At 44.9% G+C, this 27,328-nt stretch overlaps 1 protein-coding gene across 1 annotated transcript in view; it reads left to right on the top strand.

Moving 5' to 3' along the window:
- Positions 1–27,328, top strand: part of LOC139699834 (ataxin-2 homolog) — a 107,045-nt gene that overhangs the window by 13,038 nt on the left and 66,679 nt on the right. The window lies entirely within an intron of this gene.

Below are 27,328 nucleotides of genomic sequence, written 5' to 3'. Positions count from 1 at the left end.
GCACTTTCCTCTTTATACATTTCCACCCAAGTAAGTAATGGCTAACTTTTATATAACACTTTTCGTGGGGCACGCAAATGAGAAGAATATGCGGACCAACCTCAAAGAAGTTCGGTTTCATTAGACAGGTTGTACTGTAGTGTAATGAGAAGTCAGAGAAGTCTGAAGAGACAATTATTTTCCGGCTTGATATAGAGAAGTAGTAATTCATATTAAAAAACATTGTAGCGCTTAATTTCTTTTCACAACATGAAAAGTAAACCACACAACGTTCGTTTCGGCTCATAGAGTAAGACCTCCGCCTTTTTTTGCTAGCCGGCCGCTATCTGTTCTTAAAAAATGAAAAAAACACGAGTCTTTGAGCAATGACTTTCCCAACCCACTAACTCGGAAGTGTTCCGATGAAATCGTGGACCACGTGAAATAATTGCGGTGCCATCGCATCCGATCTCGTGCGGGGAAAAGGCGTGCACACTATTCACGGAGGGGCCGTGAAGAGGCTGACCTCCATCAAAAGCTTAGTCGGGAACTGTGGCGTAAAAAAAGTTGAAAGGACATGGTTGTCGTTTGTTATGACTCCGCGTAGAGTCTGCGGCGATAGTGCAGAAAAGGGCCTGCGAAGGGTCGTGAAAACGAAAGAACCACAAAATGCGTACCACATTGAATACAAGATAGGGGACGAGAACCTTCAGATATGCAAAGACTCGTGCTTAGAATATGAAACTACTGCAAAAATAATAATAGTGTGGTTTAGCGTCCAATATAGAAGATACAATTCAACCCTCAATTACGTGTACTTGCAGATCGGCAGTACAGGCAATTGTCGCAAAATAAGTGAGGGAGACTGTCGACTACATACTAGATTCAAGCATTCGTTTTTCCCGTGCACTATTCGCGGCAAAAGCACGAGGAGAAATACTAAAGATATACATGAATACCAATACACTGTTGTTACACACTAATATCCTGCAAGCACCAGGTGGGAAGGGTAAGTGATGAAGGGAAGATATGGGAGTGAAAGGGAAAATAGTTGTTTCAACCTATCGAATAACGTGAAAACTTGTGTGAAGGCCGGAGGAAGACTTAATTCAAAAGAAGGGTTAATTCACATGATAAATTCTACAGAAGGGACAGACCAAATAGGTTGGGTGGGGGAGTATTCATTGCAGTAAAGTCACATCTTAGTAGCCAACGATATGAATGCGACGTAGATGACATAGAAAGCGTTTGGTGCAACATTAAGGACTACAACGACAGAAGCCTATACGTGTGTTCATTTTATAGACCCCCAGATTCTAACACAGATGTCCTACACAAGCTCGACGAACAAATATCCACTATCAGCAGCAGACAAAGCAACAGTATTACTATAATCGCTGGTGACACAAATCTACCGTCAATTGACTGGGAAAACTACTGCGTGGGAAAATCTGCCAAAAACAGAGATTCATGCCAAGAACTCCTTCATATATTCACAAAACACTCCTTAGAACAAATAGTTAAATCACCAACACGGGGCCAAAGCATACTAGACATCTTTGCGACTTCTATGCCCGAAATCATTACTAACATTGAAATAATAGACGGAATCAGTGACCATAAGGCTATTCTTGTGGAGTTAAAAACTAAGTTCGTCAAAATAAACAAAGAAAAGCGTAAAATATACCTATACAACAAGGCAAATTTTAACGGACTAAGAGAATATTTAAAGATAAAATTACCGGAATACAAGACAAAAACACTGACAACAAATACAGAGAACACTTGGAATTATTTCTTAAATATTTTACGCGAAGGAATAAAGACGTACATCCCGTCCAAACTCAAATGCGACAGTAAGGAACCTAGATGGTACAACGGGGAAGTCAGATCGGCATTAAGAAGGCAAAGAAAGCTACAGTCAAATTTCAAAAAGAGTTTAAAAAGTGACGATATAAGTTTTGTGAATACAACCAAACAGCTACTAAAAGAATGTCGTAGTAAGACGAAAAGTATTATGCGCACAGCACTACACTCTTTTAAATCTAAAATGCTAAGCGAATATCTTGAGGAAAATCCAAAGTCATTCTGGTCCTATGTTAGGGAAATACAGGGTAAACGTCCCACTGTTCACTCTTTGAAGACGGAAAATGGAGAAATCATTACAGATAGCGTGAAAAAGGCAAATATTTTAAACCATTTTTTCCAGAGCGTCTACAACAAAAACACAAACGCACCAAACGATCCTCCACACCCACCCGGGGAACACATGAGCGATCTTACACTGACCAAGCAGGGAATAGTACATCTGCTCCGTAGTATCAAAGCACACAAGGCACCTGGTCCGGAAGAAATACCTGCTAGAATATTAAAGGAATTAGCTGACGACATTGCCCCATTTTTACATATTGTTTTTCTAAAATCGATAGAAGAAGGCTCAGTGCCTCGCGACTGGAAGCTAGCCCATATAACTCCCATCTATAAAGGCGGCGATAGGGATAAACCAACCAATTACCGACCCATTTCTTTAACATCGATCTCTTGTAAAATATTGGAACACGTTATTGTCACTAACATTATGAAATTTCTTGATAGTAGGAAAATACTAATCCACAACCAGCACGGATTTAGGAAAAGCAGATCTTGCGAAACACAACTTGGTCTCTTCATTCACGATATACTTAGATCGGGAGAAAACAACACCCAAGTCGATGCAGTATTCCTGGATTTCAAAAAAGCCTTCGACAAAGTCCCACACAATAAATTGTTACACAAACTTAAATACTATGGGATCAATGAGAAAATAATTAATTGGATTAGGGACTTCTTGTCAAACCGCAAACAAATAGTAGTCATAGATGGGTTGTGCTCAACGGAGAGAGATGTTACTTCGGGCGTCCCCCAGGGAAGTGTAATAGGGCCTCTTCTGTTCTTAATATACATAAATGACTTAAGCACACACGTTAGTAGCAATCTAAGGTTATTTGCTGACGACACGGTGATATACAGGGAAATAAGGAGCCAACTAGATCGCGAGCTACTCTCTAGAGACTTAGACAATATCTCGGGATGGTGCAATAAATGGGGATTAACACTTAATATAGATAAATGTGCAGTTTTGAAATTTTGGAATAAAGGAAGCGAGGAACAGGATATAAACTACAAAATAGAGGGTTCAGTATTGACTACGGCAAATCAAGTTAAATATTTGGGGGTTGTTCTAACACCACGCCTTTCATGGGGAGCACATATCAGGACAATATGCGGATCAGCTTTAAAGAAACTTGGCTTCATAAAACGGGTGGTGGGGAAATGTAATGAAAAAGTTAAAGAGAGGTGTTATTTTGCTCTAGTTAGACCTCATTTGGAATATGCCGCAAGTATTTGGGATCCGTGGGAGAAAATTTGGCAAAAAGAATTAGATAAAGTCCAGAGAAAATCCGCTAGATTTGTTAAAAATTGTTATGATAAAAACACAAGTGTGACAGGTCTCTTAGGGGATTTAGGCTGGGAACCACTTGAAGTGCGGAGAGAACAAGCGAGGCTTAGACTTTTAGAAAGGTTCAGAACAAACGAGTTTAAATATGACACTGAAGGAATTATAATGGCCCCACACTACTTAGGTAGATCAGACCACAAAGATAAACTAAGGGAGATAGATTCCAAGACAGATAGGTACAAATACTCATTCTTTCCCCGAACAATCAGTAATCATAATAGCAAGAAACCGAAGTCACTTTAGAAATATTAAAAACTTTGAATTTACAAGTCGGAACAAAATTAAACACTATAGAGATGTTAGGTATACTTTCAGGTGCATGTGTATGTTAGTTGGTATTTTGAGTGTTTGCATGTGTGTGGGGTGTAAGTGTTCATGCATGAATGTATGCCATGTTTTTTTTTATATATGATTTTGTCGTTATTGCATGCGATTTTTTTTTTTAATTATTTTTCTTTTCTAAATTATGGGTGGTGTCCTAGCACCCCCCGCCACACGCCCTTGCGGCGGCTTGCGGGGTATTGAGTAGATGTAGATGTAGATGTAGATAAATTAGTAATTTGTTATACGAAAAAAGGGAATAAAAATGAATTGCAACCATTTACATGTCTCCGCCATGACCGGATACGTCATGATGAATTGGAAAGTAAGGGGGGGAAATTCTACTGTCACTGCACTGCACATGCAAACTCAGTCTCCGCCCTTGAAGTCACTGGTACTTATTTCCCCCACACCGTCTTGGCGAATCCCAATTCTCGGTTTATCTTCTGCGCACATCTGTCTATATCACTTTTACCTCACGAGTGATCACGGGTATTAGTGATACCTAGGTATTTTATAGATTTTACTTTCATGCTATTATTAATGCTGTAAGCAGTTTGGGTAGGGGGATGAAATTTCCAGTAGTTCATAACAATAGATTTTTAAAGGTTTAATTATAATTGGCATACCTTTCACAATTCCTGAATAGCCTTTAGGTCATTAGCCAACCCATCTCTATCGGATTGGCTGCCAATATCATTGCGTCGTCGGCAAGAATTATCTTCGTGGTCTAACCTATTTAAATAATGTGGGGTCATAATAATTTCTTTAGTGTCATTGATAAACTCGTTTGTTCTGAACCTTTCTAAAAGTCTCCGTCTCACTTGTTCTCTTCGCATCTCAGGGGCTCCCTGCCTAATTCCCCTAAAAGACCTCTGACCCTTATCTTTTTTTTATTGTTATTTATTTCGCATTTGTCCGAAAGCAGCAATTTAACCTTTAAATCGGACTTTTAATAACGATATGTATATCGCAATGCAAACAATTACAAATACCTAATCCCTAGGTGAAGGAAGGCCCACCTAGGCGAACATCGAACCCACGACCTCTGGGTTGGCAGACGCCACCCCCGGGCCGCCTTCTCATCGGAACAATTTTTGACGAATCCGGTGGATTTTCTCTGAGAACTACCTAATTCTTTTATCAACGCTCTCTTCCAAGGATACCAAATACTTCCAAAGATTCCAAATGTGGCCTAACTTCATCAACAACTCCGAACCATCGAGATATCCCGCTATCCACCTAGCAACCAACTATACCTGTATGTTCCATGACCGTGAATGATATGGCTGTGAGGGAAACATGTCTCTCTCATTGCTAGGTTCCTCCTTGTCTCCCTTTTTATAAATAGGCGTTGCATAAGCCCGTTGCCATTCACTGGGAACCTTGTGTACTTGGGAACTGGGCACTTGCGAGTCGTAAATTTGATTTCTTAATACTGCGATATTTCCGACGCTAGTTCCTTGAATATGCGAGCGGGTGAATACCCGGAGTCCGCAGTATTCTTTGGGCGTAACGTTTTTCAGCAAACATTCTATTCAGCTGTGTGTATTTCAAATGTACGGCGTTACATGGCGGAAAATATCACTTAAGCTCTAGGGGACTTTCGGTGAGGCATTGATGAGAACGTTCTGAAGAAAGGAATGGAATAATTTAGCTTTTCCTAAACTGATGGCTTTCCTGGCATTCGCCCAAGATATCTTATAACCGTAAATTATCTCATTCCGTTCGCCGCTTGAGATTTAATCCGGGTGTTTTTCATCTTGGCGTGACATAGCATTAGGCGTGTTATTATAACCTCCTCGTTGTACAATCTGGATTACTTGCTATCCTTTATAAGTTTATTTGAGCACAACCTGTTGCGCGAGAGGGCGTCATCTCAAGGAAGTGATTCCACGTATCTTCAATATTTCGGTGTTAACCGTCTTCCTTAGAATTGACAAATTGACTCTGTGACACACACTTCAACCCATTTTATAAACAAGTTAAATCATCTGTTGGGCTTCTTATTTCGGGCCCCATATGGGGGTCAGCAAGGGAGGTGGTGTTGGGTCACCAGCCAAACCACAGCTACTCCTCCTGCTCCACTGCCGCCAGAGGCATGCATCATCGTCCTCCCTCGCTGCGAATCCATTGCATCGCATGGGCATCTACACAATGCACCGCACGCCGTGTCAAAAGCACCACCTATTTTGCGAATAATGATCACCTTTGGCAAATTTGCAAAGGTTGAGTGGGCACATATACGCACCCTGCAATGGATGCGTTCGAGTGAAGAATTAAATTCTGCTTATTGGATGAAAAATGTGAAGCTTTAATTTTATTATGCAGTATAAAAGGGCTATTCTCAACTGTAGAACGAAACGTCGGATTAGCATTGGCGGGAATATTTCGGTCCAATTATGAGGTAAAATGTAGTTCCTGTTTGCATAATAATTATCAAATTCTCCCTCTTGTTTTTTTCGTACCTTCTATGTATTGCGCCCCTAGAAACGGGTCTTACTCTTCTTGCCTAAGTACGTGGGCACTTTTATAATGACATACATGAATGTAAGCCCGAGGCGAAAAAAATGTCGAATCTGCCGCCAGCGCTCTCGTTGTTGCTCGACACGCGGGCCCCGCGATCAAAAAGGGCCGCCGTTCTGGACGAGAGGGCGGAGAGTGCACGGGGGGGGGGACTACCTCCGTCCCCTCCGAAGGGAAGAAGTTCCCGGAAGCAACCGCAAGGGACCATTCCGAGCGGGAAGGGCCTCTTCTTCCTTTAATCCCTCGCGGGAGGGGGCGTGGGATTCCCAGCTTTCTCTCCTGCCCTGCCCCGAGAAGAGGGTGGTGGGGGTTTGGGGAGAGGGAGGGCCCTAAGCCTAAGGCCCCCCGAGCGAAAGAGGCTCCCCTTCCGCCCGCGTGAGAGGTCTCACCGGCGCGCCGAAAGGAGGGCCCCTCGGCAGATGCGTAGGCCCCTTGGCCGACCCTGCCTCACGTTTTGTTTTCGCATTTCGATATTCACTTCGAAAAGACTGCCTCGTCTCATTTTAGAGAGTGCGTCATTACCCGGGCGTAAATGCCACGTCTCCTGAACTACCGTGCCGTGGCACAATGCCCCGCCGTGGGGAGCATGCAGAGCCGGCCGGGTATTCATGGATTCTCGAGGCATTAGTGAAGGTGTCCTTGGGCTTGTTTGGTTACTTATCATCGCGTTTTAGTTTGCTTGGAATTCAATTCTCCATTCATTCACACTATTTAAAGACATACTTTAAAGGGTGCTAGACGCGAACTTGTCTTGACGGTAACGGTTCGACGGTAACTTGAAGAATTACCACGTGTTTTATTTCTCCCGAAAATTTCATTGGAATGCCCTCCAATATGGAACAGGCGTACATTCCGCATTTCCGCCATCACTTTCGCGAATGTAGTTTTTAGTTGTGCTGACAAGATCTTGCTATCGCTCATGCCTTCGTGCCCACCAATTCAGTCATGCCCAATGTGGTATTAGTCGCAAATGCGTCAGGTGTGCTGATCGAATATGCAATTTGTTGACTGTACCGTGGATCATGTATTCTTTTTTTTGAATGATGCATCTCATATTGACCAATTCCACCGTCACAACTGCCTGATTGCAACAATATAAATTCTTAAATAATAAATACAGTGGAACAGAGGCGCGACTATGAACATTCATTGCTGTATTTTAGGTATTTGTGTTCCGGCATAAAGAATATTTTACCTCCCCTCTTAAATTTCTCGCAGCAAGATCTGGCAAAACACAGACGGTGGCACGTGCACGGATCCGCGTCGGACGGTGGCGCGTGGAGCGGCGGTCGTGAGGACACCACGAATGAAGATGGGGAACGTAACTTGCACTCCATCAATTTCCTCAATCAGTCCATGGCTCATCCATTTCCACCGTTGAGTGTATTTCTTAAGCGCACGTGAAAAACAAATTCTCGAATCCATTCGTGCGGCTGTCTATTTCTCCTATTTTGTGGCAATTTGTGTTCTCCTGCCAGTGTGGGACTGCATTATTCCTCCCGAGTTGGAAGTAAAACCACTCGATTGGTAACATCTTCGCATTGAGTTACATCTATCTCTCGAGTCTTCGCATATCTGAATCCCAGATCTTGTGGTGAACGTGCGACGCTTTGGGTTCTTTCGTAAGGAGTTTTCAAAAATCCGTCGGCCCTTCTCTGTACCACGTTCAGTGGTGTAGTCAGCCTGGTTTGAGGTGGATCCCACACTCTCGCCAAATCCACACCCCGCACCGCACAATACCCCGCAAGCTGTAGCAACAAGGGGTGTTAAGACACCGCCCGTAAAACAGATTAATACTACAAAAGCATGCCAATTTACAGCCAAAGATACGTCCATGAAAAAAACCATTTGTACTTACATAAATGCAAATACAAATACTATCAACTAACATAAACGTGCACTAACGAGTGTACACAGTTTATACGAATTTAAAGAATTCACAGTTTATGAAGATTTAGAAAAAGTTAAAAAACCTAAGAGAAAGGTTTATTTGTTCAATAAAGCGGACTATGATGGCTTAAAATGTGAGTTAAAACGTCCCTTTCTTAGTTTGACGAATTTAGCAAAACCAGAAGTGTCGAAGATACCTGGAATAATTTTCTTGCTATAACACGTTCAGCAATACAGAGATTCCTGCCTAGTAAATCTATAAGAGAATAAGGAACCCCGTTGGTACAACTCTGAATTATGGAAATTACTAAGACGGCAAAGGGCGTGCCATGCCAGAATGAAAAACGCGGTTAAAGATCCCTCCCCTGATAAAATCAACGAAACCTTACAGAATTACAAAGCATCTAGGTTCACTGCCAAGAAGGCGCTAGCGGAATTCAAAAGCAAAAAATAAGGTGAACATTTAAACGATAACCCAAAGATGTTTTGGTCCTACGTCAGGGATGTGCAGGGAAAAAAGTCCATCGTTAACTCAATGAACAACGAAAAAGGGGATAAAGTAACAAGTAGTTTAGATAAAGCCAACATATTAAACTCAATTCTTCCACTGTTTTCAACAAATGCTCCCCAAATATACCAGAGAACCTTACGAAAACATTTCTACAGCCATATTATTATTTAACTCTTTATACTTCCGTCTACCTAGCTCTGAATCCACCTTCTTGTATTTTCTTCTCTCGTCTATTATCCTCTCTGTATATACAATGTAGGTGTTCTTTGTCCTCTTCCTATAATTTCTTCGAATCAATGAATCCAGTTTGCTTCGAATGAGTGAATCTAGTTGAAAAATTCATGTTACTAGTGTATGTATCGAAAAAAAAATAAAAAATACCATATTGAAATTTTGTTCGGTGTGCGTCGGAAATAACAACCGCTATCTCCCGCAGGGATAATAATATGCAGAATATATATTTGCCAATTCCTCTCTTCTCTAATCCCGGTGGTTGAACCCACCAATAAAATTTGGTGCCGTAATAACTCTCTCGGCGTTAAAGAAAACTCGGGTGTCCTGCAATTGTATTAGGTGTAAAAGTCATGTCTGCTATTTACTTCGTGAATCAAGTGGCTCTTAACCAACATATTCGGCACGCATAATTTGTTTTCGATGCAATTTTTAACGAATCCAGTGAATTTTCTCCATTCCTTTGACAATTCATGGGTCGGAAAATGTTCAGAGATGTTGGATTCGGAACGTGAGTCGCTATGGGGATCTGTCGAAGCCTCATGGTCCAATCACTAGCGCCGTCCTTCGACCATGACGGAGGGATCCCACGGGTCGACCGAAGCTCGTCTACGTGAAAGAAGTCGAAAGACGCGCGGAGGGATGCCCGCGCCCCCATTGATTTAAGGGTGACCCCCACCCCCCCTGGTGCCCCTTTCGCGAGTGGTTCCTACGCGACGCGTTCCGACTAGAGCGGTGATGCAGAGGGCAGGTCGGTCCGAGCATGTGCGGTCGAGATTCTCTCTCTTCGTCGACGCGGATCGATCGAATCGAAATGCGCACCCGTCGCTCATTTCAGCTCATCATCGACGCCAGTCTCGTCGACACGGGCGGAATTCATATTTAATGCACCGATTCGGCGGTTTTTCTGCCTCGCCACTTTTGGATTTTGAGCAACGAGTCCATGTCGTGTTTTGCGCTCTGCACGTAAAACAAAACTGCGTGTATTTTACCAAAAATGCATGTTCATACCGAAGTGTTTTCGGCGACCGTTGTGGCTTTATACGCGAAATTGATAGTTTTCATCCAACCATTGGGCAGGCATGGAACGGCTAAATTATCGCATTGATTATGAATCGAATCTGGAGCACTCAATAGCAAGGATCCCACCGCCTAATGTCTTATTTGCCCAAGAATGGTCGTGCATAAGCCCCACGCCGTCCTTGGAAACGTTTCTATAAAAAGTTGAAGAAACTGTGTGACACTCCATGTTTTTCGAGGAGAGGCCAAAATCTCAATTTATGGATGGAAAAACTAGCTCCGGGTTCACATACCGGAGATTAAAAGTACGGCAGAAATGTCTGGAAGATGAATGAAACATGCTGAACGTTATAAAATGATATACCTGATGTTACTATCCCGCGAGACCCCGCTAGGGTGTGTGGCAGGGGTTATAGAAATCCCTGTTGGGTCTTCCGTCGGGTGGATGTCTTCACTCTGGCCGCCGCAGACGTTTCGATGCTCGACTCGGGCATCTTCTTCAGGCCAAGACAACCCCGAAGACGACTGCTGAGCCGTCCATCGAAACGTCGTCGGCCAGAATGAAGACTCTCACTCGGTAGTAGCCACCCAAGAGAGGAATTTCTGCACTCCAAACGCCAGGAGAGCACCAGATCTTATCATGGCCCGGGATGATTCAACGCCAGCTATTTAACATGACCAGTTGTGCTTTCGGTTTGCTCGTTTCCTGAGGTATAAAACGATAAGAGGTCAGAATAACATATTCCCACCGCGGTAAGGTCATATTCGGGTCAAAATTCTGCCTGTTGTGTATTCGTCCCCTGCCACACACCCTATCGGTAGCTTGCAGGGTACTAAAATATCTAAAGTAGACGTGAATGAAGTTAATTTTTGTGAATGAACCGCGCGCCTTCAGTCGGTGGACCCGAACTCCGGGATGTTCTCCGACAGGCGCGTCAGCATGTAATGAGAGAGCGTCGGGCAGAGGTGTCTGTCGGAGACGAGTGCCTCCTCTCGTTGGATGCACCACAAGGGGTGCTCTCTCTCGCTCCTCGCTGGGCCCATCACTGGGGGGCCCAGCGAGGGGCAACTGTGTTGGTCCCGGCCGGCCGTTGTCCGGTCGGAAGGGGGACGTGTGCGTGCGTCCGCTTCTGTGTCTCATGGATCCCGAGATGGTTTACATCTACACCCAGATGTCCCAACTGTGCATTCCTCGACTGTTCCTTTCTTCGTGATAAAATAACCTGTTCAAGGGAATCGAGGCAACGGGTCAGAAATGCATGCTTTGCCCAAAGTGGCCCACATTCTGTGCACGGATTGGCTGGTCTGAATTCACACCGACACGGCGAGGGTAACTTTCCTTTCGGGTGCTCGCAGTGAATTATCGTGGCGAGTTGGTGCCGAGTAGATGCGGAACGGATTAATATATTTCGCAAGGCGACGCCATATAATATCATCAATAACTCTTGTCCATTAATCGACGTTGTGGATCGCTCGCGGAGGCCAATTTAATTTTTTCCTCCGTCAAAACGAACAATTTGATTGAATGTTTTGAAATGTGGCCGGTTAAAGTCAGACACTTGCATTGAGTAGGTGCCTGAAATGTTCCCTGGTATTTTGTGCTCGTCTTTCAAAGGCTCTTCTCTCGCTCGCACCGTCGTCTCCAGCTGCCTGCCTTCCCCGTCGTCACACGTGTCGGCTCCGTTCCGCGTCGACGCGACTCCTCGGGGACTCGTCCCGCATCCGCGTGTGTCAACCGTCGCTCGGAGATGCAAGCGACGAACGGCTCACGACGTCGGAGGCTCCGTAGGCGAGTGCCCCACATCCCGGCGGAGGATCTTCCCCCCCCACATCCCCTAATCCTAAGAATAATCCGCCCTCGATCTTATCCCCCCTCACTGCATCCAGCGCCCACCTAACGGTTACTACCCCACCCCACCCCTCGCCCCCGCGCTCCTGCACTGGTTTCCACGCTGGCCTCGATTAATCGCGTCCTCTCTCCCTCCCCCTCTGCCCCTCCCCACACCCTCCCGCACCGCCCGTGCGATATTGCGCTCCTTCCATGCGTCTAACCGAACTCATGACCCCAGCAGCAGCAATGTGTCAACTTCTCAGGGACTTTCGCTCGCCGCCCCTACCCCCCCCCCGCCTAACTCTCTCACCTCTAGGGCTAACTCTTAGGGCCGGCAACCCCTTCCTCCTCCCCACCCCATGAACCACTCGCTTGAAGGGGTGTCCCATTCATTGGGAACTATATTCATCTGAAGGTGAAACAACAGAGTTAACACTAGAAACCCGGAAAAATGAAAATTTTGAAAGGGAATAACTTCAGCAATCCGCGAATTTGATATATTGGAGAAACTATGCTCTTACTTTTGATTCATATTCCTTTGGTTTGATCAATTGCAGTTCATACTTTCATCAAAGCTAGCGGTCTGGCATTTTATAGCGTTGTTCCGGACAAAAGAGCGGGCTGCGGGTTTAACATGAGTGCGCACGCGCGCTTTGGACGCTGACTCATCATTTGCACTGGATCGCCATCTCCCCGCGAGTCCCGGGATCGTATGGGCGCAGCTCCGGACCCGGCGCCGCTCTCGGTGCAACCAAGTCTTCAGCTGCAGTCCGCGGCGTTTTCTGGAGCGATGTTTTACGATAAAATTTCAACAAAAAACTTTACTCGGAATTTATTCAGATAATTTCCCGATAAATATTCATATGTATCGGGCAAGGATTACTTCCTGCACGCCAAATGATTTGCCGTTGATTTGAATTTCGGCGCTGACAGATTCATCAAACACTGATCAAATTTCAAATCAAGTCGAATGTAATGCCATTACAACTTGTTCCGCTATGAGTTTTGCAATGACTTTCGACCGTGCGTTTTATTGGATCGGAGACTTGATGCAATCAGAGCTATAGTTTGTTCAAACAAATGGAAGGTGCCAAAAACTACCATCTCTATGTGTTACCTTATTATCTTTGCCATTCCAACCCAAATGTATTTTCGCTGCAGTTTAAACATGAATGTGTTCTGCTGCTGCATCGTCAGGCTTGAAACTCGGTGAGGGCCGCTCGGCCTGGATCCGCAGTCGATGAGGAACACGCGGCGGTGTGCCGGAGTCGGGCGGGTTTAACCGGCCGCCTCCGCTCATGACGTCTGCGCACACAGGTTTTGCGACCGTCCATCTGAGCGCACCGTGTCTTAAACGCCAGGTTTCCCTCCCGCAGCAAGTCCCTCGACACGGGCAGCGAGCGGGTGCGGTCCCCTCCCCTCGACCGAATCTGAGTTATGGAGGAAACATTCTTTTGTGTTATTGATCGCGTGCTCGCGATGGGTTCAATAGGAGGGGGCGGGGGCCGAGATTGAGTTTGCAAAGGTGGGCGACCAAAGGGTGGTGGAAACTCGGGGGCGGATCACGGGGGCCACACACCCCCACCCCCGCTTTCGCGCTGAACAAACAAACGTCCTTTAATGTTCATTAATTGCGGCCAGCCTTTTCTTTCGAACGCATTCTCAAAAGCGACGAAGCATTTGATCATTAGCTTCTCCGTTCCTCTCTCCGATTGGCCTCGTCTCATGGGCATCACTCTTTCCACACGAATGCTCCCTGATCGCCCCTCTTAGTACTCGTGTGCTTCCTTCCTTCACCCATGATCATTATTACTAATTTTGCCACTTTGAATTGCCATAAGTTTGAATTTTGTAAATTCAAACTTGTAATCCTCACGTCCTCCTACTTTACCCAGTTTTGGAATTCTTGTAACTAAGTCTTCCGGGCATATTTCTCCCTCTTAAAATCGCGAACTCCATCATGGTAGACATCGAAGCGCCGTTATCGGCGACGCACATTGACGCCTGTGGAGGGCAGGATATCCTTGATTTCTGCCTTACTAAAAATTCGCCGATCATCACCACTCCTTCGGTTCTCAGGGACCTCTCCAGCGATCATTATCCGATCACGACTAACATTGCAACCATACCCTATGAGCTACCCTTTTCCTCTCCTTCTAAGACCAACTGGAAACAGTACGTCAACCTTTCCCACGATGCCTTCTCCGCTATCCCAATCCCACACTCCACTTATCCCCAGGACATTGACGCACATGTCCAAACAATTGCGGAAACAATGCAAAATGCGCATGCACTCGCATCGCTTACACATAGTAAACCTCCCCCACCCTCCAACGCCCTTCCCGATGACATCCTGCAGCTCATTAAGCAGCGCAACAAGGCTCGCAGACAATGGGCGAGAACAAGGGATAGTGCCTATAAACGGCGCTATAACTTCTTCGCGTCCTGCGTCAAGCGAGAAATCAAAAGTCGGTTTAACGACCAGTGGAAGGACAAAATCAGCAACCTTTCTTTCGAGGACGTTTCTCTCTGGAAGGTTGCCAGGCAGCTGACCAAGAAAGGCCGCACAGACCAGCCCATCAGGCAAAACAATATTTCATACCACGATGCTAGGGACAAGGCAGAAATCCTGGCTAACGCTTTCAAGGGGACCATGACACTAAGAAATGACTGGCCTAAAACGGAGGAGGGCGATGAAGCGGAGGATGCTGCCAGTAGTCTTCGTTTTCTCCCGAATCCACCGTTCCAGCCAGTCACGGAGACGGAGCTCAGAATGACGATCAAATATTTAAACCGAAAAAAGCCCCGTGTATGGTTAATATCACCAACAGGTACCTGAAAAACGCGCCGCTTGTGGCCGTCAGACATTTACTGGGCCTATTTAATAATTGTCTTTCCGCGTTCTATTTCCCAGAATCGTGGAAAGCAGCAGAACTTTGCCTATTAAGCAAGCCTGGCAAAGACCCGACCATCCCCCTCAACCGAAGACCTATATCCTATCTTTCATCTATATCTAAAGCCTTCGAATTAATTTTGAAAGCCCGTCTAGACCTTTTCTTGCGCAATAATAATGTTATACGTCTTGAGCAAATGGGATTCAGGGAGGGACATTCCACATCTCCGCAAATCCTTAGACTTGCAGAGTATATAAGCGACGGCATGCAGAACAACCAGCATACCGCAGTGTTCTTCCTGGATGTGGCCAAGGCATTCGACCAAGTCTGGCATGATGAGTTATTGCTAAAGTTAATTCGTCTAAAGGGGTGCCGATACACTTCATTAAAATCTCCAAAAGCTTTCTCGCCTCACGAGCAATACATGTCGTCGAAAATGGAGCTATGTCAGTCGGGAAACAGATAAACTGTGGCGTTCCCCAGGGCGCCATATTATCTCCTATCCTCTTCAACTGCTATGTCAACGATCTTCCTTCTTCTCCACAAACTCTCACTTTCATGTTCGCAGACGACACTGCCATCGCTGTGAGATCCTGGAGCGGCACTTGTGCCTTCCGGAAGATCCGAAATCACCTCTCTTTACTTGAAAAGTGGACCGTTAACTCGAAAGTCGCGATCAATGCGGAAAAAAGCGTAGTCGTCGACTTTCGGAGAAAAGGAAGCTATCTCCCAAAAAAACCTTTAACCTTCCAATCCGTGCGTATTCCAACAAATTTCTCACACAAATTCTAAGGGATACACTTCGACTACATACTGACATGGGCCCAGCACATACAGCATACCTTAAATATAGCCCGTGGAACAAGAGCACTTCTGTCTCCACTCTTGTGTTCCCGATCGCGCCTCACGCGAAATAACAAGCTAAGGTTATACCTTTCCTTTGTACGTCCCAGGATGCTGTACGGATGCGAAATATTCGGGAATGCAACAAAACAAGACAGACAACGCTTAGAAACATTCCAGAATAAAACTCTTCGCTACCTCACAAACCAACGAAAACTCGTCCCGATAACAGAAATCAGACACGCCCACAAAATACCCAAAGTACACGACTTCATTCGAGCACAAGCAGAGCGACTCGAAAAGTCCCTTCCGCAAAACACACTCACAGAAAACATATGGAATTACTCCATACAAAGAAAACGCCGCCCGAGCTACAGACTTCTAAAAGAAATATTACGATATTTCGGTAGCAAAACCGAATTCTTTCTTCTGACTTTCTTTTCACTATTTTCATTTTATTTATTATATTTAGCTTTCTATGGTTGTTATTATTACTTCAGGTCCTTAGGCTTAGTGTAAATATTGTAAAAAAGTGTAAAGCTAAAAAGCTAATGTATGGGAAGGCTCCATTGTTGCCGACCCCTATAATCACTTAGGATCCCCTGGCCCCGACAAAATCCGATGCTCTGCGGGCTTGTCGGGAAACCAGGTGCCCCCACAAAAAAAACATTATATATATATATATATATATATATATATATATATTGTATATTGTTTCTTGCACCTTATTGTTCTTGTATTGTATCTTGTACTTTTATGTTTGTTTTTTTCATATATATAAAAAACACAAAAGTACAAGGAAAAAATATATGTATTAAAAAAATAACAAACAAAAATATATATATTTAAAAAAATTCCACAAAAAAACTGTAGACCAGTGCTCTTATTAATTAGTTATGTAAATTTTAGTTTAATTAAGTCTCCTTCCTGTTGACGATGATTCGAGCACCTTGTTTGCCCAAGTTTACTTTTATTTGTACTCTCTCTCACTGTAATGGCCAATTGCCAACTTAATAGAAGTCTTTCTTTCCTTTTCTCCTTCACTAACACTGGAAAGGTACGCGTTCGTTCGCCATTGTTTCCCTTTAAGTGCCGTTTGCACAATCATTGAAAGGGTGGACAATTGTCGCACCGAAGCAGCGTAATTAAAGCACGGGTTAACGGCCAAACATTCCGAGTACTGGCTGGTAGTCGAGGGGGTAGAGCGTTGGACTGCTGACCTGGGGGCCCGGGTTCGCTTCGCGGGCAAGACACTCTGGGAACCAACAGCTCCACTCAAACTATCTGATTTTTCGGGTATCAGGTCTTCCTGGGAAACCATTACCGGCACAGGAAAAGGAACTGGCCCCCCTATCCTGATGTGTGAATTTCACACGCCGTATTGGGCTTAGTACTGGGTGAACTCTACCATCACCTTCCAAACCGACATTCGGGTTGATTACTGTGGTTATGGTGGAGTATATATATATATATATTTTTTTTTTCTGGTGTATATATATATATATTTTTTTTTTCTGGTATATATATGGTGTCTTTTCACGGCCTATCTAATTCATTTTTGTGCTCCGTTCTGCCATCCGAATGCTGTATTGCTCTCGTAGGTGGCAATATAACATTCGGATGGCAGAACAGAGCACATAAATGAATTAGATAGGCCGTGAAAAGGCACTCTTATTTTAGAAAGTTCTACTTTCTCAGAGACTTTCTTCAGGTCAGACCCTGTCAGTCGATGTCCTAATCATGGGCGTTTTTCCCAAATAGTTAATTGAAATTCCCTCTCATTTGAATTGACTCTTCGATTTCCAGTCAATGCTGCTCATCTGTTATTATACGATTGTCGTGAAGGGGTATATGTAATAAGATGCATCAAAATTTAAGTGACATTTTCTCGTTATAAAGCGACGAGAGAGTGTGAATAATTCTGGGAGAAATCCTACGCTTCTGCGGCCTTGTCACCCGTGATGCACACGGGCACTTGTACCCCATATTTTCTGTTTCTCCCCGCCGTCGCGTGTGCACATGAGAGAGTCGCTATTTCTCTAATAGAACCCAAGGTTGATCCTCCTGTGCCATCGGAATGTTTTCGTTTTCTCTTGGCCTTCCTTTGTTTGAAAATGTCCGATTTCCATCCGTCCGGGCTCCAAGGCCATGCCACCGATTCAATTCTTCCGCGACTCACTGACGCTCGCATTCTTTGCACAACATATTCATCTCTTTGCTTCAATGCCTGCTTGAGTGGGGTGGACGAAAATGTGCCAAATATAAATCACGTATGCTCGTGTTCTTGCAGAAGAGGTCATCACTTCATTCATATTCGTATATATTAGTCCAGGAGGGCTTTCATTGAGAGATGGTCAAGCTGTGAGTGAGCAGATGAGCCCACCTCATCGAGCAACGCGCTTTTCATTCTCTCAGATATTTTATTTCGTTCATTTATTTGAATTTTTAGGTTTATCCAAAAATTGTAAGAATAGGAAGGTAAATATGACGAGGCAACCTGCTGAAAATCAATGTTGAGTGTCCCGCCGAAACAAATCAGGCAAACAACGCGATTTTTCAAAAGAACATATGGATTCCATAGGGAACCCAATGGTTAAGGTGGCGCCAAGGGGGCCCCACACTATAACACATTGACAACGACGTCCAGTTAAAACGATAGAAAGATTTTAATTTGAACTTCAATTTTTATAAACATACATGGCGAATTCTCTTCATTCCCTGTGGCAAACTGACGTACCCAACAATCCATATTCGCAAGTTAGAGGCGGCACAATAGATCCCGTGGTGGCTCGCAGGTTATGAAATTGTAGATATGGCATCAATTAAATTTATCCCATGCATTAACCACAAGAAAATACCGTTAATTAAATGGATAATTGAAAATTCAACGGAAATCCTCGTGACACACACAAATAACTGTACTTCACCGTGGGCGAAAGCAGGACGAGATGAAGTTCCTCACAAAGAGAGAGAAAAATGTATTTGGACATAAGTGGATCTGCGGGTCGTTGGTTTGTTCATCAATACCACCGATCTGAGTTACATGTTTACATCTATATATATACATATATATACGCACGTATATATATATATATATGTATATATATATATATATGTATATATATATATATATATACACACATACATTTATATTATTAGGTAATCTACCGGTTAAGGCAGGTTTTTGATGGACAAAGGTCCTTAATAAAATTTTGTGACTCCTAGCAAAACAACATCCTGCTCTACATCAGGTCCCTCTTCATCTCCCAGTAGTTACTTCCTCCCTTCATCCCGTCAAACATCCCGATCCTGTTCCTTCCCTTTCCTCGTTTGCTAACATTCTCCCCTCAATTACAGTCTTCAACATCCCGCTGCCAATCAATACCCTCTTCATCCACTTTTCCTGCCTCCATAGGATTTCTCCCATAAAACCCCTCTCATCGCCCACCATACCAAGTACTTCCTCATTTATTTTCTTCTCTGTCCATTTCACATTCTCCATTCTCCTCCACACCCACATTTCAAAAGCCTCCAGTCTACGTCTATCCTCATGCTTCAATGACCACGTTTCCGCGCCGTACATAGCTACGCTCAATATCGAAGTTTTTACGAGTCCTTTCTTAATATCCTTACTCAACGTCCCTCTCATCAACTCCCTCTTCCTTATGAAAACCTCTTTGCCTAGCGCAGTTCTCTCCTTACGTCCCTACTACTTTGACCGTGTTGGTCCAAAACTCTTCCGAGATACGTAAACTGCTCTACCTGCTCTAGTTTTTGCCCTCCTATTTTAATGTTAAGGTAAGCCTTTTTCTTTCTAGAAAATCACATAACCATTGTTTTATTAATGTTGATTCTCATCCCATACCTGTCGCACTGAATTTCCAATTCACTGAGCAATGCTTGCAACCCCTTGGCTGACTGACAAGCTAAAGCTTGGTCTTCAGTGAACCTAACTAATTTTACGAATTCCCCGCCCACTTTCATTCCTAACTCCAGTTCTTCCCATGCCTCTTAAATCATTTCCTCTACATACAGGTTGAACAGCAACGGTGATAATGGGCAACATTGCCTTGCACCTCTTCCTGACAATGCCCATCAGGACTCCCCGTTCCCCATATACACCTGAGCAGTCTGAGACATATACAGGTTGCGGATTAGCCTCCTACCCCTCCAATCTATTCCTATTTTATTCAATATACTCATTAGTGTTTCCAAATTCACTCTATCAAACGCTTTTTCGAAATCTACGAAACAGGCAAATACATCCTGGTTGTGTTCCTGAATATTCCTCTCGATTAATAACCTCATGGATACTGCAATGGCATCACGCGTACCTCTCCCTTTCCAAAACCCAAACTCATCATCACCTAAGTAAATCATTTACCCTACTCTCTATCCTTTTTTTATGACCCTGAGAACAACTTAAGCTGCGTGGGATATCAAACTTATTGTCCTGTAGTCCTCGCATGACGTAGCCTTGACCTTTTTCGGAATAGGAACTAAAACTGATCTCACAAAGTCTTCCGGCCAGATTCCTTCCTCATGGATACAATGGATCAGCCCCTATAGCCCCTATTCCTCCTACATTTTCCAAAGTATTTTAAAAGTTCCGCGGGAATGTTATCCACCCACACGGCCTTATTTAGTTTCATCTCCCTTAATGCCCTTACTATCTCATTGTCTAGAATTCCAGGACCTAAGGTTTCTTCCTCTACGTCATATTCTTTTTCAATGTCTAACTTTGTTGGTCTAAGATCTTTACCAAACAGTTGTACCATATATTCCTTCCATCTATCTTGGATCTTTTCTGTGGCGACTATTATCTTACCCGCCTTATCTCTAACTGTTAGCATAGATCTCCCTTTCTTACTTCCCGATAAAGATTTAACTTTGCTGAACAGCGCACCGATTTCACCATTCCTCTGCAAACTTTCCATATCCTGACAGTGGATCTTCCACCATGCTTCTTTTGCTTTATTTGTTTCCCTTCTCAATTTATTGTTCAGCCCTTAGTACTTCATTTTGCCTAACTCTGTATTTACATTCTCCCATTTTCTCCTCTCGTCCATCTTTGGATTCTTCTCATCCGTGATCTATCGTTTCCTAGTCCTCTTCGCGCAAACGGTTCAAATAGTGTCTTTTGCGGCTTTAGATAACCCTTTCCTGATACTTTCCCAGTTTTCTTCTACAGTACTTAGCTCTGTAGCATCCTCCATGATTTCCTCTACCGCCTGTTTGTATTCCTTCCTTTTCAAGCCATTTAATGCTTCTAAATTCCATTTTCTAACTCGCCGCCCCTGCCTTATCTCTTTGAAACGGACGCTACATATCATAACCACTAAATTGTGGTCAGAGTCCGCATCCGCTCCCGGGAAGCTGTGCGAATTTATCACACTGTTCCAAAACCTGTGTCTAACCAGGATATAATCTAGCTGATACCTTTCTGAGTCACCTGGCATTTTCCATGCTTACCTGCGTCTGTTGTGGTGTCTAAACCAAGTGCTGGTGATGACTAAGCCCTGTCTCCTGCAGAACTCAACTGCTTTCTCCCCGCGGTCATTCCTCGTGCCCAAACCGTAGTCGCCCACCTCATCACCATCTCTTCCTTCGCCTACCGTCGCATTCCAATCCCCCATCACTATCAAATGTTTCCCTGCGGGAACACACGCGATTATGTCTTCTAACTGATCGCATATCCTATCGACCTCTTCTTCCTTATGGTTGCTCGGTGGCATGTATACCTGAATAGTAAGCAAGTTCGTCGGCTTTGCTTTAATCTCTACTAGTAATATTCTATCCGTTACCTGCTATATGTTGACTACGCTTTTTCCTACCTCTTCATTTAATACAATGGCAACCCCTCGTTGGCTCTCGTCCCCGCCGCTGTATATTATTCTATACTTATCACTCCGGTAATCACGGCTATTTTTCGATCTCACCTGGCATAGACCTAAAATATCTATATTTCCCCTTCCATCTCTCGCTTAATATTCTCTAGTTTTCCTGTCCTCATCATTGTCCCAGCATTCCGCGTTCCTATTCTAACTAATGTGGTCTTCTTCTTCTGGGTCTTCTGTCCTGCTGCTGCTGTTTTCCCTTGCAAGGGTTTCGTGGGATGACGATCGCGGAAGATTTACCTCCCCTGCTGCTGGGTGCGACACACGGCCGATTGGGCCGAGCCCCGTGGTTGCCAGGACTCAAAATCTCTATATAGTCCATCATTTAAATCTTGGGAATGATAATTGCGGTGGTTTCCCGTTGCCTTCCTCAATAGTGTTTTTAACTTACACCATCACTTACTGGCCCCCCTACCGGGGTCAGACGCCATTGCAGCCGCCTCACTGTGGTACAGTCGCTGCGCGGAGTACCTTTCGCCTGGCTCCTAACCTTTGACCTATCTCGCATGGGTGACCCTACCAGGAGCATTTACTCCTTATTACTGCTGCCAGAGCACAGCTCTGGGGGTCAACGGAACGCACAAGCCCTTCCACCACGTCAAGGTTGTATATATATATATATATATATATATATATATATATATATATATATATAACACTTTTTGAAAGTCTCACGGACGTGAATAATAATGTATAACACTAAGTGTTATACATTATATATATATATATATATATATATATATATATATATATATATATATATATATATATACACTTATATAATAAATTGGACGGTAACAAACAATATAGAAACACATAAAAAGATCACTTACACGTTATTTCTTGATAATTTCGACGGAATTCAGCTGTCTTCATCGGAATATAGATAAGTAATCACTGCTGGAATAGTAGGGGGTGAGGGGATATAGAGGAAGGGAAGGGGTCCAGGGGAAGGGGTGAATGGGAGGTGGAGGAGGGGGAGGGGAATGGTTGGGGAGAGGAGAGGCTAGAGGGGAGCGGAGATAGGGAAGGAGGGAGAAGAAGGAGGTGGAATTGACACTAAATCGGAAAAGAAAACAATCTGCTCACCGCAACTATTGCAGCATCCGAGACCCAGGTTTCAACTTACAAAGTCGTGATAAAGACCTTGCTAGTCGAAATAAAGGCCACGCACACAAAAACTCATGCGGAGGAACAAAGTATTCTACTCTCCGATATGCATCGCTTCCACAAAGTGACAACTTAGGCCATTCCCATATTGAGGCCCGGATGCTGATAGGCCATACAGATGTAAATGAATGCCATTTCAAGAGTTTTTATTTCTATAGGGTTATCGGATGTGGGAAGGGACGCTAGGACGGAAACATTGTAACACTGGTTGAAAGGGGTATTATGATGGGAAGCATGTTTAGGGATGGGGAGACCCGCTGACGGGGACGAGGGATTGCGCGAGGCGCGGTGGTTCTTAATCCTAAGGTTCATGGTTGTGGAAAATTGGCCTATATAAAAGGCCAGGCAGAGTTTACGGGTCAGAAGATAAACAACATTCTTGGAAGTACAAGAGGAATAGGGGAAGGGCGGGAGAGAGTTAAATGGTGGGATGTAGTGGGCTGGAGTGGTGAAAATAGGGCAGGTTTTACCTGCCCTATTTTCACCACTCCAGCCCACTCCATGTCATCTTCCTCGATGACATGGAGTGGGTATGGCTCTGGGGGTGTGAGGGGAGTTTGGGAGCGGCATGGTGGATTTGAGGATATCTGCTATGTTGGCGGGCCGTTTGAAGGTGACAGAGGGGCAATTGGGGAGAAGGTTGGAGGAAGTGTTGTGATTTTTGAGGATGGGGAACAGGTATTCGAGGACGAGTTTGAGGGACTGAATGCCTGGGAAGTAGGTAGTACAGATTGAGAGAGGGTGACAGTCTGTGGTTGAGGCAGGCTTGGGGTGTAGGAATGTTTGAGAATTTTTTATCGAGGAGAGAATCTGGGTATCCTCGTTAGAGGAGGGAGTGGTTAAGTTGTGGAGGTTTTTCTAAGGGATTCGGGATGGTTGCAAATACGGTGACCGCGGATAGAGAGGGAGTATGGGAGGGGTGGCAACTGCTGTCATGAAAATATTGCTGAGGGAAATATTGACATGGAAATATAAATAAATAAATAAATATATATATATATATATATATATATATATATATATATATATATATATATATATATATATATATATATATATACATTCAAACACGAAATACCGCCAAACGGCGAATAAATACTCATATATACAGAAACAGATATAAGGAAAAGGGATAGGAACACATTATATATATATATATATATATATATATATATATATATATATATATATATATGATCAACGCATTGAAATTTCATAATTCAATGACTGGAGTCAACTGGACAAGCCGTAGTCGTCAAGCGAACCCGGGACTCTCAGGTCCATGGCACTATCCTACAGCTACAGGAATCCGATGCGACCCATCAATGGTCAATCGTGCTCATCTAATGTCAACGGTGATCCAAGTTCGGTAACTGCAGTTGTCAGCTTGACAGTTTGACGTCACATCTAACAAACACCCTTAACGTTCGTCGAAATGCCACTCCCAATCAGATGGCCGGGCAGGAGCATATCAATGGAAACATATCGGAGCATGTCGGCACGTTAAATGGCATTAAAATTTGCCCGTTCCATCCTCATGCAGAGTGCCTTCACCCCCAAAGCGAACACCGATTCGTGAATGGGGCTGAGTCGTCACATCGTCGGTCGAATACCGCGAGGGAAGCATTCGACCGGAAGCGACCTCCATCCGTTCGTCACGGGAATGTCTTCTTCCCGAGGCCCTCTTCCTTCGCGGCGCATCAACCGCGTCCGTCGAAAATCACGAGTCAACGTCACGCCACCATTCCTCCTGCTCAATCGAAGACATACGGATCGCGAGGCGCTCTCTCAGCCGGACGCGATGTCCCGGTGGCGCCGGGGTGGGGGGTGCGGAGACGGGCGGCCACCGATGCAAGTCGGCCCTCGCGCCTCGAAGAGGATCCCACTCGCTCCCATTTCCAATTCGAAAGGGCGTGATTCTTTCGCTGGACGACGGGGGGAGATCGCCATGAGGGCTTGTGACAAAAGCTCGCTGGAAGGCTCGCTACATTTCACTCACTCGCAGACCTAATTTCTTGCAACTGTTGCTTCCTTTCGATACATCTTTTTCTAGAGGTTATCTCTTCCAATTCAATCCGAGGGCCGACCGACGTCAGGCTATTTTTAGATCGTCTCGTGTTATGTTGCGCTGCCGGTGTTGACGGTGACCGCCCCTCCCCCCCAGCGCCTTAGCTCCGTTCCCTTGGCATTTTACCTTGGGCCGACGTTGGTGCATGCACGCTTGGTTCATTTTCACCGCGCACCGCCAACCTACCTCCGCAGTGGATGTCCCGCCGCCGGAGGACGACCGGGGGGGTCCAAGGGCTGGGGCAAGGGCGAAGGACAGCCCCCGATGCACCGCCGACGGAATAATGGCCGGCAATCAGTGACCAGCTCCCTGGCTTCTCAGAGAAAGAGAAACTTGACTTTCCCACGGGGAGGAATAATTCCATTGTTTACTGGAGGAAGATTTCGTTCTCCTTGGCAACGCTAGTGGCGCGAGGGAACAAGGAATAGCCAGAGGAGGGTGAGACCGGTGGAGGGAGGTCAGTTGGAGTCGGGGCATGGCGCGAGGCTGTTTGCGGCGGCCGAGGGCAGGGGAGGTTTCTTTCGCCTCTCAGGTCTTTCACCACTTTACACGGTATGCATCGGGAAATTTTTCGGAATCGTAGGTTGATTTCAGAGATGCCTCAAAACTATTCTAAGTACTTCTTCCCTCGAGCGTCGACGCACTGCCGCCCTTGCGGCTTTTTCACGACTGGAAGGCTCCCAGGGGGTATTCGGATGCCGGAAGGTCCTTAAGGATGGAAGGAAGAAATACACCATCTATTATGGATGGAAGAAAGTACTCATGAGCGGAAGAAAACTTCCTGAAAAGGTATCGGGGCAAAGTGGCTATCAGTTTTCTAAAAGAAGAATCTCCTTAATGAGTTTCCGCCTAACATTCCCTCAATCTAAGCCGGGCATTATAAAATGTTATGATATAAATCCCGTTGCAATTAGGCAATTGTCCTGGTGGCAACGGTCAAAGGATACGCGTGCGAGCTTCTTTGATGGCCTCGAAGTCCCATGAAGGTGTCCTTTGAGGAAGGATTTCACTCCTGAGAATAGGAAATAAGTCCGCTGCTGCAAAATCGGGACTGTGAGGGCGTTGGGGAATCGTCGCGATGCCTTTGCAGGAAGTCTTAACCAGCAGACACTCGACTCTGCTCTACTCCTTTGGTCGTCCGTCCAAAGATCTTCGGGAGGACGAGTTTAGTGCAGATCTTTCGCAGCAATCTTTCAATAATATTGGTGCGCACTTTCACCTTATGTCAATGCCAATACGATCTGCGATCATGTGTACACTTGACCGTCGGTCACCTGGATTCAGCACTTCACGCACACATCAGGAAAAATTGTAATCGATTCTTTTTATGCTTACCTTTAATAATCAATTGTAAAAGGTTTGTACAATATTGCATCTCGCATCTTTCCGACCGCGGGGCATGGAACAGGGAAAAAAGACAAGGGGAGGAGGAATTTAGGCGTTGCGGCGGGTGAAACCAGGCCAACGGCGAGTTGCCACTGCGATGTGCGCTCGATTGGGGAGGGACCCTCGGCGCGCCTCAGCAGCCTCGGGCCGTCAGCCGCACTAGCCAAAGACTCGGCCGAGTCCCTTCGTGCATACTTCACGCTGCGACGAGTGCGATACATCGAATATAAAACCAGGAAGGAAATGTAATAATTTCGTCTTGAGAGACCTCTAGCGGGAGCACGAAAAACTGTTCACCTCGAGTTGCTGCCTCACATAGAGTTTCCTCGTTGTTCTACAAATGCAAGATGTAGGATTACACGCATTTGCCACGCCTCCTCCTTGATATCCCTTTCGCCAATGGACAGGCCTCATCGACACCCATGAGGTTAACATATTATTTGCATAAGTATTGGCGTCTATTTCGCCTATTTTAGCAATCCCATCGGGAGCCCTCGCTAAAAGGGCACCATGCCTCGAGATCAGAGATCAAGAGCAGACCAAAGGCACTTCTCGTAGGGTTCATCTATGGACTGGTTACCATGGGTTTGAGGTGGACTCGGGGCAGTGTTGCGGCCTCTCATTGGTCGGGCGCCAACGCATTGGCGTGTGGGTGACTGCATAATCGCGGGATCTCATCGCGCGAAAAAAGGGCTTTTGTATCGGCGGCTTATCCCGTGTGCACATTCGCGAAAGGACGGGCGGGCATGCGCAGCTATGCGGATCTTTTTAATCACATTTCGTTGTGAAATTCAATTGCAAACCAAAACAGTTAGTATACATAAACGGAAATATCACGCCAGATTATCCAACATGATTATGTCATTATTTATTTGAATTGACATTTTTAGTCGGATAGGATTCGAGAGGCACGGGAAGAACTGGAGGTAGGAATGAAAGTGGGTAGGGAATTCGTGAAATGAGGTAGGATTTCCGATGGCCAAGCTCTGTTTTGTCCGTCTGCCGAGGGATTGCAAGCATTGCTGAGTGAATTCGAAATTCAGTGCCACAGATATGGGATGACAATCAATATTAATAAAACACAGTCTATGCGATTTTCCAGAAAGAAAAATGCTAAATTATGAAAAGAGGAGTGCAAAAACTAGAGCAGATGGAATTACAGTGTTAATAATTTGACGCATCTCGGAAGTGTTTTGTACCAAAATGGCAATGTACCAAAATGGTTTTGTACCAAAATGGCAATGTAGTAAAGGTGTAGGGAG

This window comes from Hetaerina americana, unplaced genomic scaffold (assembly GCF_022747635.1).
Source record: "Hetaerina americana unplaced genomic scaffold, ioHetAmer1.1.p SCAF_92, whole genome shotgun sequence".
NCBI classification, from domain to species: Eukaryota; Metazoa; Arthropoda; class Insecta; order Odonata; family Calopterygidae; genus Hetaerina; species Hetaerina americana.
The sequence above is the reverse complement of the archived record's forward strand: the minus strand, read 5'-3'. Positions and strand labels throughout refer to the sequence as shown.